Source organism: Mastomys coucha, unplaced genomic scaffold (genome assembly GCF_008632895.1).
Source record: "Mastomys coucha isolate ucsf_1 unplaced genomic scaffold, UCSF_Mcou_1 pScaffold15, whole genome shotgun sequence".
NCBI lineage: Eukaryota > Metazoa > Chordata > Mammalia > Rodentia > Muridae > Mastomys > Mastomys coucha.
Genome location: NW_022196897.1, coordinates 160,658,878 through 160,682,655, shown reverse-complemented (window position 1 = coordinate 160,682,655; position 23,778 = coordinate 160,658,878). Strand labels below are relative to the sequence as shown.

The 23,778-nt window shown below is 47.8% G+C and overlaps 1 long non-coding RNA gene across 1 annotated transcript in view; it reads left to right on the top strand.

The window, feature by feature from the left end:
- LOC116091498 overlaps positions 1 to 17,923 on the top strand; it is a 29,222-nt gene extending 11,299 nt beyond the window's left edge. Inside the window, exons 4-6 of the long non-coding RNA XR_004119051.1 lie at positions 331 to 477; positions 16,110 to 16,245; positions 17,623 to 17,923. This is a non-coding gene — a long non-coding RNA (uncharacterized LOC116091498). The remainder of the gene's footprint in view (positions 1 to 330; positions 478 to 16,109; positions 16,246 to 17,622) is intronic.
- The last annotated feature ends 5,855 nt before the right edge of the window (positions 17,924 to 23,778 follow it).

The following is a 23,778-nucleotide window of genomic DNA, read 5'->3' as shown; positions in this document are numbered from 1 at the left end:
AGAGAGGTAGGAATTTGCAAGCCGATAGTCAGCACATGGAGAACACTGTTCCACTGAGGTGTGCTGGAAGACCATAGGAAGATGAGAGTAACCAAGAGAATGCCCTTCAACGGCTGCTCTCCGAGTGCATTTTTAGGGTAGTAATTGAGCACCATTCATACATTTCAGCTGAGAGGGTTCAACCAACGGGGCACTCGCGGAGCTCTGTTCTAGGTGCTGAAGACAGCGAGGAACCCGAACAGGTCTTGGATTAGAGAAAGGGGTCTTGAGGGGTTAATATATCTTAACCAGGGCATCAGCTCATTCTTCTAACACTATTACTTCATCTAGCTCACGCTACATGAGAAAAGCAGGGACGTCAGCAAGAACATCATGGCTAGGGGGCGGCCAGAGACCACTGGATCGTGCTGTCAGACTCGGAAGACCAAGGTAAAAGATTTGCTTGCTCCTGAGCGCTGGAAGAGCTGATGGACTCAGGTAGGTCCAGGAAGGGATGGAGCCCTGTGGGAAGTGGGTGTGGGGCTCGTTTATCTTGCCTATTGCCTTGTTAAATATAGAGTGCTTTAAAAAAACAAAAAACTAAAACCAAAAAAGCAACAACAACAAAAAAACCATACCACTAGCAGAGTTGTGTTATGGGGATGCATGAAGTCCTGGCAGGGTGCTTTTGTTGTTGCTTTTTTGTTTTTTTGTTTTGTTTTGTTTGCTTTTTTTACATGGGACACATGTCACAGGTTGGACTGTTTTTTCCTTGAGTCTGTGTCCTAAGAAGAGGTGCTGCTGCCTCTCCAAGCTGCTCCCCCAGGGTTCCTTGGAGGTAGAATTGTGAGTTATGTCTTGAAGCTGATGCTGGCCCTAGGTCACTTAACCTCATACACTTGGACCTCAGCACCAGGCTCTCAGACGCAGTGTTACGGACTTAGGTCCTAGCTGTTCTGTTTGGTTGAAGTTTGTGTCTCTGTGTCTTGACTGTTGGTGCTGCATCTTGTGGGTTAGGAGTTCATGTGTAGCCTTAAATGCTATTGTGATAGAATAGGATCGGGTTAGCAGAGCTCATAACCAAGTGCGTGGCTGTAATCTAGTTGTGCCTGACTCTCAGTGTATTGCTTTGGTTCTTGAGCCCCTGCTTGGGGTTGTTTGGAGTGGAGATCTCACATCCTTATCTCTGCCTTTCCAGCCTGACGTGTGGGATGCCTGATGGTCTGACCGCTTCCATGCATTTACCTTATTTTTTTTTTTCAGTTCTGCCGACATCGTATGGAGCACAAAGACATTGGTCTAGCCAATTTTAGGGCACATGAAGAGAGGAAAACAGGACTGTGGGTGCTGGTAAATGCCCATTTGACGGAAACTGATGCCAGCTGCCAGCAGTGAGGTGGATGATGGTTTTTTAGTGTGTGTAGGAAAGAGTACCTCATTTTTCAGGGGGAAAAATGAGGCCTAAAGCCTAAGATAGAGATGGCAGCCCAGGGCCCGTGCACCAAGACTGCCCACATTATTAAAAAATATGCATTACATAATACATATTTTGGACTAGGATTCTACATTAGCATTGCTCTTTCTTTGCAAGATGCATTTTAATCAGCCTACAGACATTTAACAAAACATACATTTTCAAGCCCCAGTCATCTGAATAGTTACAAATTCATTTCAGCACGTGTTCAGCGTGGACTCCAGGAGGGGCCGGGCTGCACTGAAAGACAGCTCCATCTTGCACTTAGTGCCGAGGTCGAGCAAATGGATCTGCACAGAAAATGCTCTTTAAAATGCATTATGTGCATGACTTTAAAAAGTGCTTGCTGCAGAGTGAATTTCAAAAGGGACCAAGTGGCTGATGAACGACATCGGTTGTTACCAGTTGAGGTACAAGGGGTTCTCTGTGTCTGCTGGTAAATAAAGAGTGGTCATATATTACCTTCAGGCTTTCCAGGAGGCTCCTAGACCAGGTGATTACAGTATCACACAGAAGTATCTTACTTGGATGCATTGTGAAGAAGATTGTTTTGAGCTTAAAGGACTGCCTGCCTTGTGGGAAAGCTTTACTAGTTATTTCACGTAGCTCCAGGGGAAACAAGGAGGGCCTATGGGTGCTATATACAGTTGGCTTCAGCCCGAGGAAGAATATTCTAGCAATTAGGGCTCTGAAGTAGAATGGATTCTTGATCAGAAGCTATGCTAGGTCAAAGGGCAGGGTGACTACATGCTAGATGGAGAAGTTTCTGTTGTGTTTAGGAAACTGCTAGAGTTAAGACAAGGTTTGATGACAGCTCACTTCAGCTGTCCCCAGGGCTGTAGGAGAGGGCTTGAGGGCGGGGCTAGGGCTGTAGGAGAGGGCTTGAGGGCGGGGTTAGGTGTGTCAGGCCTCTCACTCTGCTTCAGTTTCGTTCAGAAGACTGTGTGACAGGAGGGAGTACCTGAGACGACCCAGGTAACTGAAGGTGGAGCCTTGGGCCTGTTCTGGAGCCCCTTTAAATGGCAGCCTGACAGGCACTGAGTCTGTTCTTAGGCACCCACTCACTCCTGGAGCCAAGGCATCAGTCAGGCCATCTATTCATTACATCGGCTCTGAGCCTCCCCTCCTGGAGCTGTCTGTGAAACTGGCTATTTAATGATCATGAATTGAGTCACTTTTATGACCTAGACACTGTTCCTAGCATGTGGGGAGATCGAAGTCAGTGAGGATGAACAGCAGTTGCCATCCAGCGACACGAATCCATGTGAGATCACAGATAAAGTTCTTCCAGTTTGTCTGTTTTGCTTTTATTTTTCAAACTGAGAGGATTGCCCCCATTCTACCTGTTCCATGTGCAGAGCAATGTACTGGGAACCAGTGGGTCACGTGAGTCTAGGGGCTTGCAGGCTACAGGTACCAGACCTACAATAGAGGCTGGGTTCTGCCCTACCTGGCCAGCAGGCACAAGCACTTGGACATGGTTGTAGACGGTCACTGGAAGGGAAGGAATGTGGTTTTAGGCAGTCACTGGAAGGGACTGTTTTTGGAGATGGAGAGCTTTTCAAACTTAACTTTGGAGAGAGATGAATTGAGGGACTTTGAAGTGTTCCCTGTACCTCCCTGTGGCAGTCAGCCAGAAATGCTCAACTCCACTGAGAATTTGGCAATGGCCCCTCCCCTCCTGTTCCCCAAGGGGACCAGGCACCATGGGGAACGTGTGGTCTGTCTCTCCAGGTGCTCTTTGCTATTACTCAGACCACACTGATCTCAGTTGACTCACCATTAGAAATGGTGAAAACTCCAAGCTCCTGGTTTTGTCATTTGGGGGGAAAGGCCAGCTAAAGCTAAAAGGAAATAGTTTGGGGGGAGGAGGGATGTGTCTAGGTTCTGTCCTGACCCATCATTGGGTTTATCTATGTTGTTCCTGTTGGGAGTAAGATGGGGTCAGAGCTGAACTCAACCTGGCTTTTCTTGCCCTCCACTGTATGCAGATCAACAGATAACAGAATTCCTTCTGTCTTTCCCTCTTTGTGAAATGAGTGATTTCTACACAGGAGAGCCAGAGAAGTGCCCAGGAGGCTGTTGCCTCACAGCTTGGTGCACAGGCCCTCTGAAAAGTATGCTTCTTTGTTTGGCCCTGGGCTTGGCCTTTCTGGGCTCTGACCATTGTTTTATACTTTGCCCACTTCCCAGCCTAGATTTAGAGTTATCTCCTCATCTGCTCTCAGCTGAGATAGCAGTGTGTAGGACTAGTCCAGCTGCTTCTGATCTTGGATGTCTTCTGCCTCGGCTTCTACCTAGAATTGAGTCTTGCAGTAGAAACGCCGTTGGCTGCTCTGGGCCTGACTACCCAAAAGGCCTCACTCCTAGCTATGCTTTTGTCTGACTTTCCTGAGCATCTCACTCCCCCTCCAGTCACCATGGACAGAGAGCCTCCTTTCAGACAAGGTTCTGAGTCACCTTTCAGACCTGGGGGAGGGAGCCAGGGAGTGGGCGAGCCTACAGCCAGAGGAAAGGAGCCCTTAGTGATGTCATGGTTCAGGCTCCAGCTCATAGAATCCTTTCAGCTTGAGCTCTTCAAACTATGATTAGACCAATTTTACATGTCTAGTCACTGAGGCCGCAGTAGATTGGGACTTTTTCTATATGTGCAAAGTGAAGTGGAGAATTGAGGCAATTATCTTCAGGCAAATGAGTCTGGGCTCTGTAATCAGCCCGCCCTGATAACTGGGCAGACTCGGCCTCATGCACAGAGCTTTGCTTTGTGATGAAGAGGACTCTGAGATATTTGTTTATTCCTCACTTGGCTTTGTTTTCAAAGGCGGTGTGCTGGACCTCCCATCCCATCCTGCCCTCCGCAGTAGTTGGGCTAAGCCCCACTCCCATCCCATGGCCTAAGTGTACTACCCAGAAGCTGCTCAGGTGTGCATGTGGGTGTGTGATCTCTCCCAGGCTCCCTTTAACCAGCCTCTGTCCATGCTTGGTTTACCTTTCTCTGGGCACCACCCTGAGATTCTGAGCCAGTGCACTGGCTAAAGTACAGCATTAGGATGACATGATTCCTAATGGGATTCATGATGACTTTGAATGGCCCACAATGAAGCTTATGACTGGAGTGTCATCTTAGGTCCAGAAATGAAGGTAATGGTCCCAGTCCTCACTGTTGTGATTAAACCCTTCATTAATTGTGGGCTTTTTCTCATGCTAGTAATGGCTTCCCTCCTGACCCTGGGTGGATGGAGCTGGATGAAAACTTAAAAGTCATGTAATTTCCTGTGGGTTCTCTGGGAGCCACAGATGCATGGGAAGGCCCTGTGGTAGTTCGGGTACCCACCCGTAAGGTGGGACAGAGCAGGCAGAAGATGTGTGGGCACAGCATCCCTCCGTCACGCAACAGCACAATTAGAGAACACCGTATTAATCTGCTGCCTCAGCCGGCGTGCCGTTGACTTAAGTGCTTTAGGAATGGAGGGCTGCTTTCCCTCAGAGTCAGGAAATAGCTATCTTGTCCCCTTGACATTTCTCTTATTAAAAAGAAAGCAAGGAGAGAGTGGGGGAAGGAGGGAGGGAGAACACAAACCTTACGTCTATCCTGGGCTAAGTGGGTTTTGAAGGAGGTTTCTGCCTCCAAGGGTTGACTCATCCTGCGGTCTGCACTTTCTTACTGTGATCTTGTCTTTTCCTGTTGAGTTTGTTAGATTGTTAAATTGTACTGTCTTCCCGATACGTCCCTTGGTTGCTTTACAGCCTGGCCGTCTTCGTTTTATGACCTGCTGGACGGAGCCTGTGGCTTCCTCCTGTGCACTGTGTCCTCGCTCTCTGAGAGTTTTGACCATTTATTTTCCTATACAAATTTAAAAACCATTTTTATCAAGTTCTATAATGGCCTTGGTGATATTTTGCCTGGAACTGTATTCAGTCTATAAATTAAATGAGGAAGTGCCGTGGTCTCTTCTGCATTTAGTCTTAAGCCTAGAGTCTAGTCTCTTTATCTATTCAAGTCTTTCCCACATTAAGGGTTTGTGTGTTCTTTATACAATTTGGATATAAAATGTGGCGTTTGCCGCTTGAAGAGATACATAGGTTTCTCAGGCGTTTGATACTTGTGTTGCTTTGTGAATGGGCTGTCTGATTTTCATTAGGCTTTTAGGCTGTTTATAACGTGTTTATGGGATGATATTGATTTTTGTATACTTCCCTCATATTCTGCTACTCCTGGAATTGGCTGGTGGATGAGGCCCCCAGTAGCTCTCCAGTGCATGCTCAGCTGCCTCCTGAAGAGTGGGGAGGGCCCAGCTCCTCACCACCGACCACCGACTGCCCAGCACTGCCGGGTAGGAGAGAGAAGCACAGACAGAGAGAGCATTCAGTTTTCATGCTGAAACACATTTAGGAAGGGACTAACCTTTACTGGGGCTACCTCAGCCTCTTTCCTACCTTTTAGGTTTTTGTTTTCTCTTTTGCTTTGTTTTTTTGTTTGTTTATTTTTGTTTTTTAGAAGGACAGAAGATGATTATTAGAAGTTTTGTATGGTAAGCTTTTAGATATTTTAAAAGTAGGAAATTTTGTTTTTAATCAAACTGAATTCTACCACTCCCCAAATAATTTAAAATAGAGCTGATATTAAGACACAGGCAAGCCTTAACAAATATAGGAAAATTAAAGAATTCCTTGTATTGTATCTGCTTACAGTGTCAAATTACAAATTAGCAGGAGAAACTAGAACATTCACAAACTCAGGGGACCACACAGCACACACACCTCTGGGTGATAGACACAGGTGAATGAGGGGCAAAAGAGGAAATCAAGAAATCTGAGAAGCAAGTGGAAGTAAACACAACAGACATAGTCACTGGCTCATAGTAAAATGATCTTCAGAGCACTTATAGCTCTGAGTGCTTCCTTTGGAAAAGGCCAGCAGGCATCAGTCTAGTTCAGTCCCCAGGACCCATGTGGTCAAAAGAGGTGGGGGGGGGTTGTATTTGTATGTGTACAGACACACACAATGTTTTTTTAAAGCCCCACAGAATTGTAAACAAACAGCTCGCTGACGCACCTTATGGTCTTGGGTGAAGATGAACAGTTGAACCAAGACGAGTAACAAGTGCTCAGGGCAAAACCAGCAACGTGGACATCTTCAAAACAAAAACAAAAACAAAACAAACAGAAAAACAAAAAAAAAATCAATGGAAGAAAGCTGGTTCTTTGAAAAGATGAGTAAGACTGACAGGCCTTTAACCAAACTAACCCAAAGAAAAGGATGAAGAGCCAGCTAATAATTAGCCAAGAAGGTTACATTACACATCTAATTGTATTCATTACATTACAGCAGAAGTGAGGAAGACAGCATTAAGCCATTAAGCACATACAGTCCACTAAACTGGAAAATATAAATTGATTTTTTTGTTTTTTTGTTTTGTTTTTTGGTTTTTGTTTGTTTTTCAAGACAGGGTTTCTCTGTGTAGCCCTGTCTGTCCTGGAACTCACTCTGTAGACCAGGCTGGCTTCAAGCTCAGAAATCCGCCCGCCTCTGCCTCCCAAGAAATTGATTTTTAATTTTCTTTTTGAATAAAAGATTTTGAATTTCTATTGCCCAAAATCAAACCCAGATGTGGTAAATAATTTAAACAAATCTATAGCAAGTGGTGGTGTTGGTGCAGTAATAATCTCCTAACTCAAAAAAATTAGGCTCAGATAGATTGACTGGTGAATGTTCCCAGACCTTAACACAAAAACCAAGGACAAGTAGTACTTCTCAAACTCCTCCATGAAACAGAGCAGGCAAGAGCATTACCAAACTCCCTTTTAAGTAACCAGTATTCTGCAGATACCGAGTTAGACACAGGAACACACACAAATTATAGGCCAATTTTACACGGGTATAAAAATGCTTAACAAAATACTAACGGGCCAGTGAGGTGGCTCACTGGCTAGGCCTGCTGCCAAGCCTGAGGACCAACCCTCCCATCCCACCCATATTGGAAGGGAAGAACTGAGTCCTACGACTTGTTCTGTGATCCTTTCCTCCATGAGCCATGGCACAGCACACCCCACATATAACACACAAATATATTTTAAAACTTTAAAACCATATTAAAAAAAAATACCTCATCACAATTATATAGAGTTCACTTCAGGGAAGTAGGGCAGTTAAAGACCATCACAGAAATGAACTCACAAGGCCATTTCATAAACTCTCAACATCCCTTTGTAATAAATGCCTTGAGCCGGGCAGTGGTGGCATACACCTTTAATCCCAGTGCTTGGGAGGCAGAGGCAGGCAGATTTCTGAGTTCAAGGCCAACCTGGTCTACAGAGAGTTCCAGGACAGTCATGGCTAGACAGAAACCCTGTCTCAAAATACCAAAATAAACAAACAAACAAAGGCCTTGAAACAACTAGGAGGAGCCATATTTAGTGTGACAAAGGCCACAGGTGACAGATCTACAGCCAACACTGTACTAAGTAGGGACAAGTCCAGAACCTCGACTAAGGCCAAGAACAGTGAGAGCAGAGAAGCAAGCAAAAGCCTGCTCGTGGAGAAGAGGAAGCGGAAGTGGAAGCGGAAGCATTCTTTGCAGATGTGGTTGTGTGCTGAAGGCCTCTCAGCACAGGGGACCCCTGAGAACACTGTCAGCGCAGTAGCCGGACAGTTACAAAACTGAAACATGTGTTCCAGCAGCAGACCCGAGGAGGAGAAGAGAAATGAGCTCTTCCAGTTGCTTCCAAAACAAAATAAATCGGCCCTTCCTATAGGCCTTTTTTTTTTTTAAGGTGATTTTTGTTTTTCTTAATACCACAGATTACTTTTGAAATGTTATCATCATAAAATCTCAGGGTAGGAACTTGCAGCTCAGGGTTCTCTTGGGTGTAGAGTCCAGGCCTTTGGTAAATCTGAGCTTCTTCTACCTAAAATTATTTTCGTGTTATTCTTCTCGATTGTTCTTGTCCAGCAATCGGTTCTTAACTTGTGGATTGTATGTGATCCTCTTAGGGTCAAAGGACCCTTCTCTAGGGTCACACAAGACCATCAGAAGGAATGTAGATGTTTACATTATGATTCATAACAGCAAAATGATAGTTATAAAGTAGGAATGAAATCAATTTTATGGTTGGGATCAGCACAGCATGAGGAACTGTGTAAGCGAGTTACAGAGTAAAGGTTGAGAGCTGCTGCTCTAGTCAGTCGGATACCATCTAGTTAGGCTTCTGTTTTTATTCTTTTGGGTTTTTTTTTTTCTAATTTCCTCACCCTTAATTTATGACTCACTGTGTTTTCTGAAATTACACAAGAGAGTGGCAGCCTTGATTGACTTGTTTTTTAAAGAGCTTTTTCTCTCCAGTCATTGCTTTCTGAGTGTTTGGTGGCCGGTGTTAACATTGCTGGGAATGGTGGTGGTAATGCTGATAAAGGTGGTAAGCCCATGGCCGAGATGATGGGAAAGGAGAGACAGACAGAGACAGACAGAAAGGAGGGAGAGCAGAACTTAGTCATCTCAGGTAGAAAGAGCCCAACCATGAGACTCAGCCGAGCTGCACTGTGTCTGCATGCAACACAACTCTAATTTCCTTTCAGTTGGTTTGCTTGTTTTTGAGACAAGATAGGCCATGGGATTCAGGGAACCCAGTGTGAGATCAGATGGTGGTAAGCCATTGCAGAGTCTGCCTCCCTACTCTTCATGTCAGGGCATCATGTGGCAGAGGGGCTTACTGCAAGGCACTATAGAGCCCCCAAGGGAGCAATGTTTTATTTTCAGGGCACACAGCACAGGGAACTAACCTATACTTGGATATGCCAGGAGATGCCTTCCTGGGAATGTGTCCTATACACCTGAGCTGAGACTAAGGGCTGATCCTGTGGTGGCAGGGATGAGTGTGGGAGTGGTGTTCAGTGGTAGGAAGCCCTTACCCCAGGACCCGGGAGTCCCTAATCAAGTTTGTTTCAAAGCTCTTATCTGGTACCAGACTTAGGAGGTAAACAGGAAAACCAGAGTTGGTTTTGGCCATAGAAATATATGAAATAGGAGGTGGTAAGAGAGTAAGCGCTCCAGGGGAGATGGCTGGCTATCACAGCCATACTCTGGGCTTGCTGGCCTCACCTATACTTGGGTATACTTAAAAACTTCCTTAACGGGCTTATGAATGTATACATGAAAATAGAATTCTGGAAATATTTTGAAAAACTCATGTACAGAGGTGGTACATGGCCTAATGCAGAGGCCAGCCACAAAGCTTGGGGACAACATGGGTGCACCAAGAGGGATGGATATGTGTATCCTTCATTGAGCAAGAGAAGTAGGGGACACAGCTGCCTGTGGGATGGCTTGTGTGGTGACAGGTCCCCACATGCTGAGCATCCTTCTGCACTAACCTGTGGGGCTCGAGGCACTCTTGGGTCCCACAAGACAAGGCATCAGACGCTGCAAAGATGTCTCGGTCTGAAGAGACACTGGTGGAAGTGTGAGAAACCCGGTGCATCCCAAGGAGCCCGCCTTAGAGCTGCTCCACATCACTTCCTGCTTGTTGGACTTGCACAGAAGTTCTAGGACTAGAAGAAACCAGAGAGACCTGGCCTTAGGCACCCTCAGTTTACATGTAAGGACACAGGCTAGGAGAGGGAGGGTAGATAGGGTCTTAAAGTCTAGACAAACCAGCGTGTGAGCTCAGTTTGCATAGTCTCTCAAACTTGAATGCACCAAAGGAAGAGTTGCCTGGGCTCAGATGCCAACCCTCTTGATATCAGATCTATTTTTGTCTACAACCAAATGGACAGTTGACAGTTCCACATTCTTTTCTTGATCACTTCAGTGCTGACATACCACTGGCTCCTTTTTGAAAAAGCAGGAACTAGAAGTGCCTTGGAGGCTAGAAATAGAACTATACCATGCCCCAGTAGTCAAGCCCGGCCAAGCCTACACAAGGCCAGAAGGACTTGGCCAAGTCAAAGGTGATGTAGTTTGGTGGTGTACTTTTTCTGCTGGTTATTCAAAAGTCTCTCCAGCTCCTAAAGCTCCCATTACTTAAACCTCGCACCAGAAAGTGGAGGTGCTAGAAAGGCGAGCCTGCTGTGTCTGCCCCATGAACCTACAGCAGGCTAGAAGCTCCACTGGGTATATGTGGTTGTCTAGATGATATGTACTATCTAATAACTCCACAATACCACATAGAGCTAAGGCTTAAGTCACTCTGTGTCCAGAGTGTCTCTGCGTGGGAGGGGACTGGGATTGTTGTCCCTGCCTATGGGACTAGGCTGTGACCTTGGCTTAATCACTCTTTTGCCCATCAGAGAGGAATGTTAAAATCAGCAACCTGTATTTCTGAGCTTTGCTGTGAATGGAAAGGGAGGGAGGACTTGGGGAGTGGGTGGTGGTGTGGTCTAAGTGACGACTGGGGAGCTCTGGGTTCTGGGTTCATTTTCTTTAGTGTGGGGGTGACTAGACTTGTATAAGGCCATTTGCCAGCCTTGGTGGTGACTCCCAAAGAGCTCATGACCTCCCTCAGATCATAGGCACTCAGCCCTCCTTTAATAGCACCAAAGCCCAAAAGAGACCTCCTCATCTAATCCCGGATCTAGACAGTTGAAGCTGGGAATGGCCACAATTTAAAGAATGCTCTCAAGTTCAGAAGTCAAGGTCCTCGTCCCCAGCCCCCCTGCTGCCTCTTCTCTGACACTGTTGAGTTAGTCACAGTGTAAGTAGAGTATATGGTGGTATTGCAAACTACTGTTATCTTGTTACTCTCAATGCCTTTAACAGAGTAACTGATCTCTGCCCTAACTCCTTTGCTTTTAACTTTTGATTCCACCCTTGCCCCAGACAGAGTTTCACTCTGTAGCCCTGGCTGTCATATACTCACTCTGTAGACCAAGCTGGCCTCCAGAGATCTGCCCTCCTCTACCTCCCCAGTGCTGGGATTAAAAATTTGTGCCACCATACCCAGCCTGACTTTTTTTAACTTGAGTTATGTGTGGTGGTAGTGTGTGGTTTTTTGTTTTTTTTGTTTTGTTTTGTTTTTTTTTTTTGTTTTTGTTTTTGCATGGGTGGGAGGAACGCGTGTACAGAGGTCATGGGGCAGTTGTGGGTTCTGGGAGTGGAATTCAGGTTCTTAGCAGCAGACATCCATACTGTCCCACCACCAGCCTCCTCCCAACTTCCAGAGGGGAAGAGGAGGAGGATTCTAGTTCTAATGAGTTGAATTGCAACCAGGATAAATGGCTTGAGCCTATTTTCTTTCCCTGACATTTGCCTCCTAATAATACATGAACAGAAGTCATCATCTTGAGGGACTTGGCTGTGACATTTACCATCATTGGACATGTTTACATTGCAGAGGAAGCAGAACAGCCTTTACATAAAGTGCTTGCCCCATGGCCTTAGACTTCAGGGCACTGCTTCCTAGATTCCTTAGGCCAGAGCCTCTGTACATGAGTTTTTCAAAATATTTCCAGAATCCTATTTTCATGTATACATTCATAAGCCTGTTAAGGAAGTTTTTAAGTATACCCAAGTATAGGGGAGGCCAGCAAGCCCAAAGGATGGCTGTGATAGCCAGCCATCTCCCCTGGAGCCCTTTAAGGTAGAGAAATCACGCAGCTTCCTTGGTAGTCTGGGACAGCAGTGACTTTCCTTACCCTCTGTTTATGGTCATTTCCCCTTTTTGGTTCTTTGGATAAGTTGAAGCCACCTTCTCTGTCCCATAGAACACAAGTAGGGAACATGTAAGGACCCTCTCCATGTCCCTCGTGATGTGCCATGCAACCAGGATAAGCACTGCCTTGGGCCTCGAGCTCCCTGCCCCTGCCCCTTGAATTTGGAACCCCTTGAAAGGCCTTCAAACTTGTCTTTGGCAATCTCTGGTTTTTCCAAGACCAAGTCAACATCTTCAGTAGCAGGCACCCAGGCATATTCAGCTGTGCCCTTCTGGAAAGAGTGCATGGTGGAGACATTTGCAATCCACCTAATGACAGTTGTCACCGTCTGTGTGGAAAGATTGTGCCCTAGCCAGTCGCTAGGCCTCTTTGTATTGTATTAATAGCAGGGCCCTGGGGTCGGAAGCCAAGGAGAAGGCGACAGCTGTGGCGGACATCACACCATGCTCTAGGCATGTGCTCCCATGTCACAGGCACACAGATGGTCCACACCTTGTCCTGCCGCTCAAAACACCCCCAGTCCCCTGCCTGGCTTCTCCTTATAGGGGCAGGAATGGGCTTGTGTGGGCCATCCATGAGGTGAAGGAGCCAAATTAAGATAGCCTGACTGGAAAAGGGTTTGACTGGCCTGAGCTGTCAGTCAACAGGCAAGTGTGCTGGAGGCCAGGCATGTGGAACCAAGGAAGGCAGCCGTAGCCCAACAACTGTGAGTATTGGGTCCTTTGTGGTTTTAAATGTCATGGGCCACATGGTTGCTCAGTTGGCAGCAGGGTAGAGCAGGGGGTTTGGAGGACACATTTGCTATGACTAGATATGGTCAGGATTAGGGCCTGAACAATACCCAGGCTGAGCAGTGGGGCCAGGAGAACAAAGAATGAACCGGAGACAGGGACAGGTGAGGACTCTGAGCTGGTGCTGGGGCCAGGGACAGGCAGAACTGTGGAAGCTTCAAGGACAAGCTAGAGCAGGAAGGTCCAGGGAAACCATTGCTCCCAGGAACTGTATAGGAAGAGAAGAGGGCCTGTGGGCTGTCAAAGACAAAGGAGTGGCAGACCCTATGCAAGGCATTCCTAGGGCTTCTTTGCATTCTTCCTTAGGGCTCTAGGCAAGAAGCCGAATGGGTCCAAAGTAGCACAGACCAAGCCCTGGGCCCCAGAGAGAAGGAGCAACACCCTCTGGTCCTAGTTCTGTCTAGATACATGAGATTTTAGCCACCCATTTTCCCCCATTCTTCCTGTCTGAATAATAATAGCTTGTTCATTGCTGTTTAGATACTAGGTCTTACCAAAATCATCAAATAATGTATAACATAGAGGAACCTCTGGTCCTCTGAATCTGCCATCCACATGTCCACAGATGGTCATGGGTAAGGGGCGGCTGCCCCCTGTTGTTTGGCTTTGGTGCCTGCTGCCAGCCAACCTTGTCAGTCATCTGAAGAGAGAGCCGGCTTCTGTAGGCATTTGCCCTTTGCCTTTTCTTAGGTAGTGCAGCTGTTCTTGTCCCAGGAATATGGGGCCATCAGAGCTGAGTTGCTGGCTGCGCTATCTTTGACTTTGCTATGACATTGGTCTAGGAAGCTGAGACGTGTTCATGAACACAAGCTGGTTTTGCCAAAGAGAAGACCAGGGGATAAATGATGAACTCCCATTGGGGCTCGGGACAGGCTTCATAACCCAGCATGGTTGCCTAGTTCCCTCTTTGGCCCCTTAGTAACCTGTGGCTTGTACCACAGAGTTAGACAATTGCCATGGCAACATAACATCTGAGCTGTCTGCCCCTGGGCCTCCCTTCACCCCAACTGGGTGGGGCCTAGCCTGGCATAGAGAGCATAGAAGTCACCAAGAAGGTCCTGGAACCTGCAGCTAGCCCCTCTCAGCATATGAGCAGACGCAGGGAAGGTTGCCCCTATGCTAGTCTCTACCCTATACCTCCTGGATTCCCTCCATTTTCCTTCTCCCCAGCTCAGTCTTGTTTCTTGGAAAGAATTATATAGTTTTCTTGGAAACATATATAATGAAACAGTGAGGCTTGGATGATCCCTACCTTCTGAAGCCTGAGGCCTAAGTCCTGTGGGCTTCAAGGGGGGCACTGTGGCACTGTGTTGGCTGCTCAGTGTTCCAAGCTCAGTCTTGGTAATTCAGAAGCCCTCATTCTTATTGACCTGTTTGTAGAGTCTGCAGTGCAGAGTCCTAGGCCTCGGGGGACTATATGTTTATTTAATTCACTTCATCTTCATGGTAACTTACAGAGAAGCCTAACTGCAGCCGACTTCTCAACTTGCCGAGGGCCATGTAGCAGAGTAGTCAAGCCCAGCTTCTAACTGAGGGAGTAGCTGACATCCAGAGCTTATTTTCCAGCACTGGCAGAAACTGAAGGGCCTTTTGAAGGGGGCCCAAGATGATACTTAGGCCAAGGTGAGTTTAGGCCATCAGAAACCTTCGTGCAGCAGAGCTGTGAGGCAGAGACAGCTGCTGGGGCTGAGGGCATAGGTTTGGGATAAGCTAGCTGGCTGGGAGCTAGGAGGAAGTAGTACACCAAGGAAGGCACACAAGGGCCTACACACTTAGAAGCACTGTGGGGCCACATGTGAGGTGTCTGCTTGGAGGAGCAGCAGGTGAGCCCTAGCTGGTCCCTGTGGTGGCTCTGATGCATGTAGGAGACAAGTGGTAGTTATTCATGTGAGCAGAAGCTAAGGGTTGTTGACTTGGGGCTGATGGAGGCCTGAGCTATCCTAGACTGAGGATTTGGGGGTATGTTCATTGAAATGGTCAAGTCAGAGAGGCTTTCTCTAGAGCCCCTGACAGTGTAAACAAGGGAGACCCTAGTACTTGTGGAGTCTCCAGCTCTTTTGGGGCTCAGCCGGTAACTAGGGATGGGTCTTTGTAGTCTGCTGGACCGATAAGGCGGTTATCCCCCCCAAGTGAAGATCCAAAACATCCTCTCTCCTTGCAGCAGTGAGCTGGACTGGGTACTACACACAGTCCAGTTTTGAAGGAACAACCTAGAGTATCCTTGAGGATGATGGGGCCACTTACAGTAGCTTCCTTGTGGCACCTCAGAAGTCACCAGCTTACCTTCTTGGCAGCTTGGAGAGTTGAGTGTACCTCGTGCCATTTCTTTGTTTTCTGATCGATGGGAAAGGGGGCTTGTATGGCCAACACCTGGAGCCACATCTGTAGTCCATGAGGAAGTTGACAGGCTAGTGAACATCTCCAAGTCAGATGTATTAGGAACAGCTGCACAGAGGGGAGGGCACTCCACAAAGGGATCCCACTAAAGCTGTGCTCTAACTCTGGGAGGGCAGGGCTCCAGTGGGAGTGCAAAGCACCCCAGCCCCTCACAGCTCGGGGGTGATGCACCCCTTTTCTAAGAGCCACTTAGAGTAGAATTCTGTCCTGAGCAGCTCTTGGGCCTGGCACCATCCCCAGCTGTCTCAGCCATGTCACCTTTGGGTGCCTGGGTTTGTTGTCTATGTTGGTGGGTGGGTGTCCATCAAATGTGTCTTTCTGTGATGAGCCTCACTGTTTTTCTATTTGTTTCTGCCTCTTGCCATTGCTCTACTGGGCCAGCTGGAGCATGATGGCTCTGTCCTCTTTCTCTGCTCAACCAAAAGGTTTCAGGAGACAAAGGAAGCTTTTCTGAAGTCTCTAGACTTGATTTCTTGTCCTCAGTGCTTGCCTGGCTGAGGACCCTGTAGAAGTGGACTCTGGGAAGATGATTTGTCTAGGGTCGTGGACAAAGGCCTTGGAAGATGACTTCCAAGCCTATTTCATTAACAACCTGCATTCCCTCATTAGAAAAGGACCTGTATTTTCAAAAACATGGCTCTTGTGTCTCACATGGTCAGACAGTAGCCAAAAGATTGCCCATAAATATGTCTTCTGATGGATGTCTGGCTACTAGGACAGAACCATTATGTTGAAGAGCTTTATAACTATGACCTTAGAGGCTGTGTGTCTGTTCTGTTTATGTCTTATCATTCCCTACCCCATTTCTCTCTGTTCTAAGCGTCTTTGAGCTTCCAGCACAATACTACCTTTGAAGCCTTACAATTGCCTTGTGTGATGGGGAGCCTGGAGGATCGGAACCTGAACTCTTTGAGCCTCTTCTACTTGCGAGCACAACATTCAGTCCTGAGGAAAAGGTTTGCTAAGTAGTAGGCCTTGGGGGAAGCTCTGTCCCCTTGGGTAAGAATTGATTTTTTTCACCTTACACAAGCCCAGTCAGTACTCACAGGGATGGGGCCTTTGAGTTGGGAGGTGGGTCTTGCTGGAGCCGAGGCCTAGCCAGGTAGCTCCTTCTTGGAGCCTGGGAATCTACTGGGCTGCTTAGAAATGGTTTGATTGGTTCATAATGGTGATGTTGCCACTGAAAGCCACCTTGATAGAACAAGAGGGTTTACTGTACAAGATACTTGCCACGCCATGGCCCTCTTTGTGCTGCTGCATGCAAGTGAGCCCATTGAATGCAGTGGTCATAAATAAATCTGGCCATGAGATGAGTATCTCCGGCCCCCTTCCCTGTGGCACTCAGGGGCTGACCCTCTGGACCCCCATTAGCTCCTGCTAGTGTGCTGCTGCCGGAGTGCCAGCTGTGTGAAGTAGGAAGTTCCCGCTGTGCTTGAAGGAGATACCAAGAGGCAGGAGAGAGAGAGGCCCTGGCCTGGGGCAGAGGAGGGCTGTTCTTCCCGTGGGTTTTGACTGGGAGGAACTAGCCTTCTCTCTGCTTAGGAATGGGCCAATAGCTTCCTTCAAATCTTTAGTAGACCGTTGCTGGTGACACACAGAGCTCATCCTCAAAGTTCCTTTCCGCCATCAAGGTAGCTGATAGAGTCAGAGATAGCTGTTTCTAAAAGCCATGGAGAACTGTGAGGTCTCATCATAGTGCCCTGAGCCCACTACTGAGACCACCAGCTTCCCATGGTCAGTGCAGTGGCTTCTGGGTACAGGTAGCTGGGAGGTGGGTAAGAATGCCAAGATCCTGATTAGTGGTCATTTGAGACCTTACACAGAAAGAGACCCTCTAGGGTCTTGGGATTGAGGAGACAGAGGCAGGACCCCTAAAAGGGGATCTCCATCTGTATGTACATAGAACAGCCTGTGTGGAAGATGACAAGAAAGGACCTTTCTGAAGGGCCCCCCCTCAATCCTGTTGTGCTCGCTTCAGAGGGTTGGGTGGAGGCTCTCCTGACGGTGTCCACAGAGCGCCGCACAGCTCTCCTGAAGGTGTCCACAGAGTGTTGCACGGTCAGTAGTCCCTTGTTGCTCTAAAGAATGCTTGCTGTCTTTGGCCTGATCCCAGTGTCAGCCGCTGCTAGGCTAGTCCTGCCCCAGTTGGTGAGTTAGTGCTCATGAAGCACCGGAGCCCTAGCCCCACCCTGTCTGCTTCCCTGGGCTTGTACCGCCTTGGGCAGCATCTTCTTACTCCCCCGTACCCTTGACTGGGGAACTTGCTTCCTAGCACCAGACCTTCCTTGGTGTGCATGTTCGCTTTCCTTTCACTTGTCTTTTCTTTCCTACAGGAGTGGGATGGACATCAATCCGGTCTACACTGGTCTTCACGGCAGCCCCCTTTTATTTTGTTTTATAATTTCACTGAATTGTCCATACTGGCCTTAAAACTTGGAATCCTTAGTCTAATGCCTTAGACTCCAGCATTTCAGGCAAAAACTGCTGTGTCCAGTCTAGAGAGCATTTTGGTGAACCACCTCTGTAAGACTGAGCTCCAGAGATGGGGTCAAGCACCCAGTTTTGAGTTCCTAACGCCCTGCCTCTCCCATGTGTGGCACAGTATCTGCCTAATAAATTCATGTGGAAAGATTGGTTGGTGGTGTTCTCATCTGTGCTCTGCGCTGCCCAGCTCTGCCTGCTGCAGGAAAAAGTGGATGTGCCCATCACTCATCCCACCTCCTCAGCTTGCTTCTAGCACACACCTGGTTTGATCTTGATTCTTAGTGTCTCTTCCCATTAACTAGATTAGACGCAACTGCAAAAGGGCTGGAGCGCCTTTCATTTCGAGTACAGAAACCCTGAATGGAGGAACGCATGGGTGGGGGGATGGGGGGATGGATGGGGGTGGGATGAGTGGATGGGTGGATAGGTGGGTGGATGGACAGATGAATGTGGATGGATGCATGGTAGGTGAGTGGGTGGGTGGATAGAGTTTGAAGATTCAAACAAATAGTGTAGGTTAAGTATTAAACAGGGAGTGTCTGTGAAGCCCAAATGGGAGTTTGTGTGTCAGCTCTCTTGTGAGCAGAAGCTAGAGTAAGACCCTCAGACATGAATTCTGTAAATCTAGTTCTCTTCCTTTGGGAAGTCAGCATCCAGGACAAAGAGAAGCCCCAACAAGCTACTGTCCATAGGCCATTGTCCTCAGGCCTACTGTCTGCTTTTCCAACACTCCTGCACTGAGCCCCCTTCCTAGTGTTGCCTGCCCCTCATCTTCCCACCCTCTTCCTTGTCTGTAGCCATTGCCTTGACAAAGAGGTAAAACTCTCCTGGGTGTGTTACTAGTGGGAGAATGATTGGACTCAGGAACCGAAAACATTGCCACGTGTGTCAGGAGAGACTCTGGGACAATAGGCAGCTGCCCTCTGCCAAGGATCCCCGGGCTCCTTGCCCCTAGCCGTGTGCACCCTAGGCCTGGCCACTGCTCACATAAGGCAGGATTGAGATTCTGGGGGCCCTCTTGAGCACCAAAAGGAAGTGAATTCCATTGGCTTGTATTCACTAGATTCCAGAAGCCACTATCCCTGTCCTGTCACAACAGAAGCTTTTTAGACCTTGTCCCAGATCACACTGGGGACAAATGGTGTCTGTTAGTTGCACTGATTTTTACCTAGCTTATTTACAAATTAATTCAAAGGAAACAAATTGAAATACATTTAGCATGCAGGCTGGCACCTGTCTTCAACTCTGTCTAACTATCCTGCTGCCTCGGACAGTATGAGAACCTGTGGCCTAGTAAAGGTTCTGGTGATGTGAGGAGGTCTCCCTTCATTCACACACAGACAGAGGAACTCACTAGGCATGCACATATATGGCCATGTTTCTCCCTGTTCTCATGAGTACATACACAGTCACTCTTGGAAGCAATGACAATACCTAGACTTTGATGCAAAGGCTATTTACCAACTAAGGGATCCAACTTCTGGGAGGAAGGAAATGGGTGGTCCTTACCAACACTGGATGAACCTAGAGCATGGATGTGCTGATGTAGAACTCAAGAGTGACCTAAGTCTTTTGTGAGTGCTACGGAGAGTCATAACTGGGCAGTTGAACCAACAGTTATTCGGGATTATAACCCAGCATTTAAATGTCTGACACTCGCTGAGAAGTTCTGCTACTTGCCCTCCATCCCTAGAACCCATGCAAGAAGAGAGCCAGCTCCACAAAGTTGTACTTTGACCTCCACACACAAAAGAATAATAGTTTAAACAAACAAAAAAACATTTTAAATACTCATGAGCAAATGAAGGGGGCAAATGGGTAAAAAGAGTGTCAAGAGAACTCAGAGGAATTCAAGTTAGTGCCAGGGGAGCAACCTCCTGTGGAAGAAAAACCAGGGTCTCAGTGAACAGTGCAGATTGGCATTCCTGGGGACCGCTTGTGTACAGTGCATACCCTGGGTCCACTCAACGTGAAAAGACACTGCTAGAGCAAACATTAGACACCAACATTGAAGAGCATCCTACAAAGGACTCAAAACAACCAAGCTACAGAAAGCAGGGAGTCTGGAGAGGACCAAGTGAACGGGACAGGGAAGGGTGTTAAGTGAAGTGAGCTAGCAGTGTACTAAAATGGCGTCCTCCAGCTGAGCACCTAGCAAAACATGAGCAGAAATGGCAAGCCCATGAGAGCTCAAGGCCATTATTCCAATGTGTCTGTAAATCAGAATCGTCTATATTACACATCTCCACATACGTAAACTTACAGCTCAATCCTCCAGAGCTTCGCAGTCAGGCCAGCCAAATAGGTGTCACTCCTTCCAAGTGAGATGGGCACCATCAAGAATAATAAAGTGGCCTGTTGCCTGGTCCCCCAGGAGCAAGAATCCCCATGGGCCTTAGGAAGAGCCAGTGCAGAGGTGGAAACCACACTGAGCACAGGAGCATTCAGAATGAAGCAGGGCATCCAGCCACACCGTAGCATGTACATACATGGGGCACTTGGCTCCACAGGGAGCAGCATCTTCATGTGCACACACCTGTGAGGGAGCAGTAGATGCCATTGTGGTTCGGGTAAGAAAGAAGAAAGAGTCTAACACCCTGGTGTGGAGCCATGGGGAAGAGGGGCCCTGATGGGCAGTGGGCAGTAGGCGAGTCTGAAGACTGATGAGTCTGGGCCCTGGGCGTGGCAATGCTGGTGGACTGGGGTCAGCAGGCTTCGTGCATATGTATGGGATGTTTTAGGGAAAGGCCTTACTTGCCTCTTAACAGGAGAACCTATAGGTTCAGAAGGTCAGCCAGGGGCCATCCAGCAGAACTCACCCCATCTTGGCAATGTTTTCCACAAGTTGAGGAAAACCTAGAGCACTTGGCAGGAGGAACTCAGAGGAGGCCTTGTTTGCCCAAAATACCTCCCTATACTCCCCCAAAACTCTTCACTTTCTCGAAAGGCAGGATGTTCATGTAACCTGAGGTGATTCTGGGCTGATGCCACCCTCTGAGAGAACAAATATGCCCGAGTACCAGGCATTGGCACCTGCCTGCAAATGGAGCCATCTGTGGCCTGTGCCTTCACACCTAAGGAACATCTGTGCCCGCAGGTTAGCAGAAGGGGAGGTCCTCAGCCTGTTGCCAAGGACCAAAGTGTTCAAAGCAGGGAGAGGGTAGGAGTGAGGTAATCACAGTAGCTTCCCTAGAGCAGCCTCCTCCAGGACAGGGTCCTGGAAACTCCAGGAAGGCTGGAGGAGGGGCAGAGAAGCCAGAGCCATCTCTCTTCCTGTGTGATGAGTCACTCTCTACTCTGCTAGGGCAAACAGCCCACAGGACTATGTCACCCTTTGCCGCTCCTGCTCTGGGTCCCCAAGGTACAGCAAGGACAAGGTAAACATGGGCCTGTAGTGGAGTTTATATCCTGAGAGTCCTGGCAGAGTGTGTAGGAAGGGCTTCTTAAAGGAGAAGCTGTGCTAGTAGGGGCCGGAAGTAGGGCATGAGACTACCTCGATCCCACAGGGCTAGCTTCACCCCAAGCTTGAGTTTTTACCAGGCGTGGGGATGAGGCCACAGCATATTTCTCAGAGTCAAGGGACATGCCTCAGTCTGCAATCTGGAAGGTTCTTTGGAGACAGCTAATTGAAGTCAAAGTAGAAGCCAGGAGACTCAGCAGGGGCTGATGGGACTGTCCTGGAGTGGTGTCACTACTTCACCCATGGAGGAGGTAACAGGGAAAGAATAGGATGGGCCCTACAGTCTTGGTGGCTGAGACACAGAGAGGGAGAGCAGGTGGTTTAATGGCTGAATCCCAAACTCACTAATGGGAGATGTTCATCTCAGTCCCTAAAGAAGGCTACTGCTCCAGAAGGATGGAAGAGGGGGAATTGTGGGAACTCCCAGTGGGTAAGGCAGGCTGAAGGTTTAAAAAACAAATCACACTTTGGGAGTGAAAACACCCCCACCCCAATATCTACTGAGATGGTTTCAATGCAACTGTGGACAAAGTTAGGGACCCAGTCCTTGGGGTATTGCCAGACTGATGGAGAGATCAGTGTTGGCCAGAGAATCTCAGATGTGTAGAGTCAGCAAAGGGAGCAGGAAACCTCAAGGAGCCCTAGGCCCTCCAGGGCAGAGGGAAAGTGAGGGGTGGGGATAGGAGACAGGCTTTCAGGGCTTATGGGCCCCTGGGGAGCTTGATTCAAGGGGGACTCTGAGGGTTAGGGCTTCATTATGCTATGGACAAGGAAATGGAGGTGAGTGAGAGCTATGGCCTGCTGAGGTGTCACTCTATAGGTTTTCCCTTAGGGACCAGGGAAGGGATGGTTTTTTCTCATGGGAAACTCGCACACCACCACCACCACCAACAACAACAACAACAACAACAACAACACCCAACATGACTGTTAGGTCAGAAAGCATCCGGGAGCCACCCAAAGGTGCATTGGAGTATGTGGAGATGGGGGCAGGCTGGGAAAGGAGCTAGAAAGAGAAGCTTCCAGGGCCCCTCTTTCTTCAGCAGCAGTTGAAAACCTTGGCTTTCTTTGTGAAAATCCAATAAAATCATCGTGTGACTCACCTCTCCCATCCCCCTGGTGTTTTTCAGCTCTCCAACAGGTCTCACGAATTTGTTTTTTTTTTTTTTTCACCCATTTTAAAATATCTGAAGCTCGAAAGATGGCAAGGTTTACATGGAATTAAAAACAAAACAAAAAAACCAAACAACCCTCCCCCATCTCCACCCCAATCTTAGCCTACAGGATTGAAGCAGATCTACTTGACTTCTGTTTTCCAAGAGAACTCAATTAAAACCAAACCTCAAACAACCCAGCACTCCTCACTGACCTGGGCTGAGAAGCTGAGCACCCAAGGCTTCCTCCTCCCTTCCCAGCCCCACTCCCATCTGCCACCCCCACCAAGCTGCTGAGACACAGCCCAGCAGTCTTCAATCAATCACCTTCTCCCTTTGTAGGGCTGGAAACTGAGGCGGAGAAAGACAAAGTACTTAAAGCTCTTGGCTAATCTTCCATATTGAAATGCAAAGGGTAGTTGGGGCTTGGTGGCGCAGCACTCTTGTCAGAATTCAGAGTTTGAGGCTAGCCTTGTCTACACTGTGAGATCTGTCTAAAAGAAGAAAAGGAAAAAACAGCTGGGCAGTGGTGGTGCACCCCTTTAATCCCAGCACTTGGGAGACAGAGGCAGACAGATTTCTGAGTTTGAGGCCAGCCTGATCTACAGAGTGAGTTCCGGGACAGCCAGGGCTACACAGAGAAACCCTGTCTCGAAAAACAAACAAAACAATAAGAGAAAGAAAGAAAAGGAAAAAACAAAACAACAACAACCAAAACCCCAACAACAACTTGAACTTAGATTCTTTTCTGGTTCTGGGGTAATTTTTTTCTTCCCAAAGAACATATGGCAATATCTAGAGACAGTTTTTAGTTGTCACAGTTGGGCCTGGGTATATTCCTGGTTCTCTGGGGGCAGAAGTTAAGGAGACTGTTCAACATCTTGCAAAGAACTGGTCAAACACCCTAAAGAACTACCCAGCCATGGCATGCCAACTCTCCAGACCACCCCTCCCCCATCTGGCCCCCACAGGCAACCTGGGATTTCAGGAGAATAAATACAAGTCCATGCCACAGAAAGAGCTAGCAAGGTAACTACCGAGATGTCTCCACTTGTTTATCTCCTGCTGTAAGGAGGACTTTTTTCATGTCTCTTTCTCATGGTTTCCTGTACAGTTTGAATTTTTTAAGGGAGAATGTGCATGTATCATTTTTATAATCAGAAAAAAAAGAGCTGTTTTTATTTTGCAAAAATAAAAAAGGGCGGGAACAGCTATCTAGAAAATGTGTGCATAGAGAAGGTGAGCATCCATCCTTCTCCGGGTTATATTATAGGAATATGAAGTAACATTGTCCTGGGAAAGCTCTCTGAGCTCAGAGGAGAAAAATTGTTAGAAGATCTCTCTCTCTCTCTCTCTCTCTCTCTCTCTCTCTCTCTCTCTCTCTCTCTCTC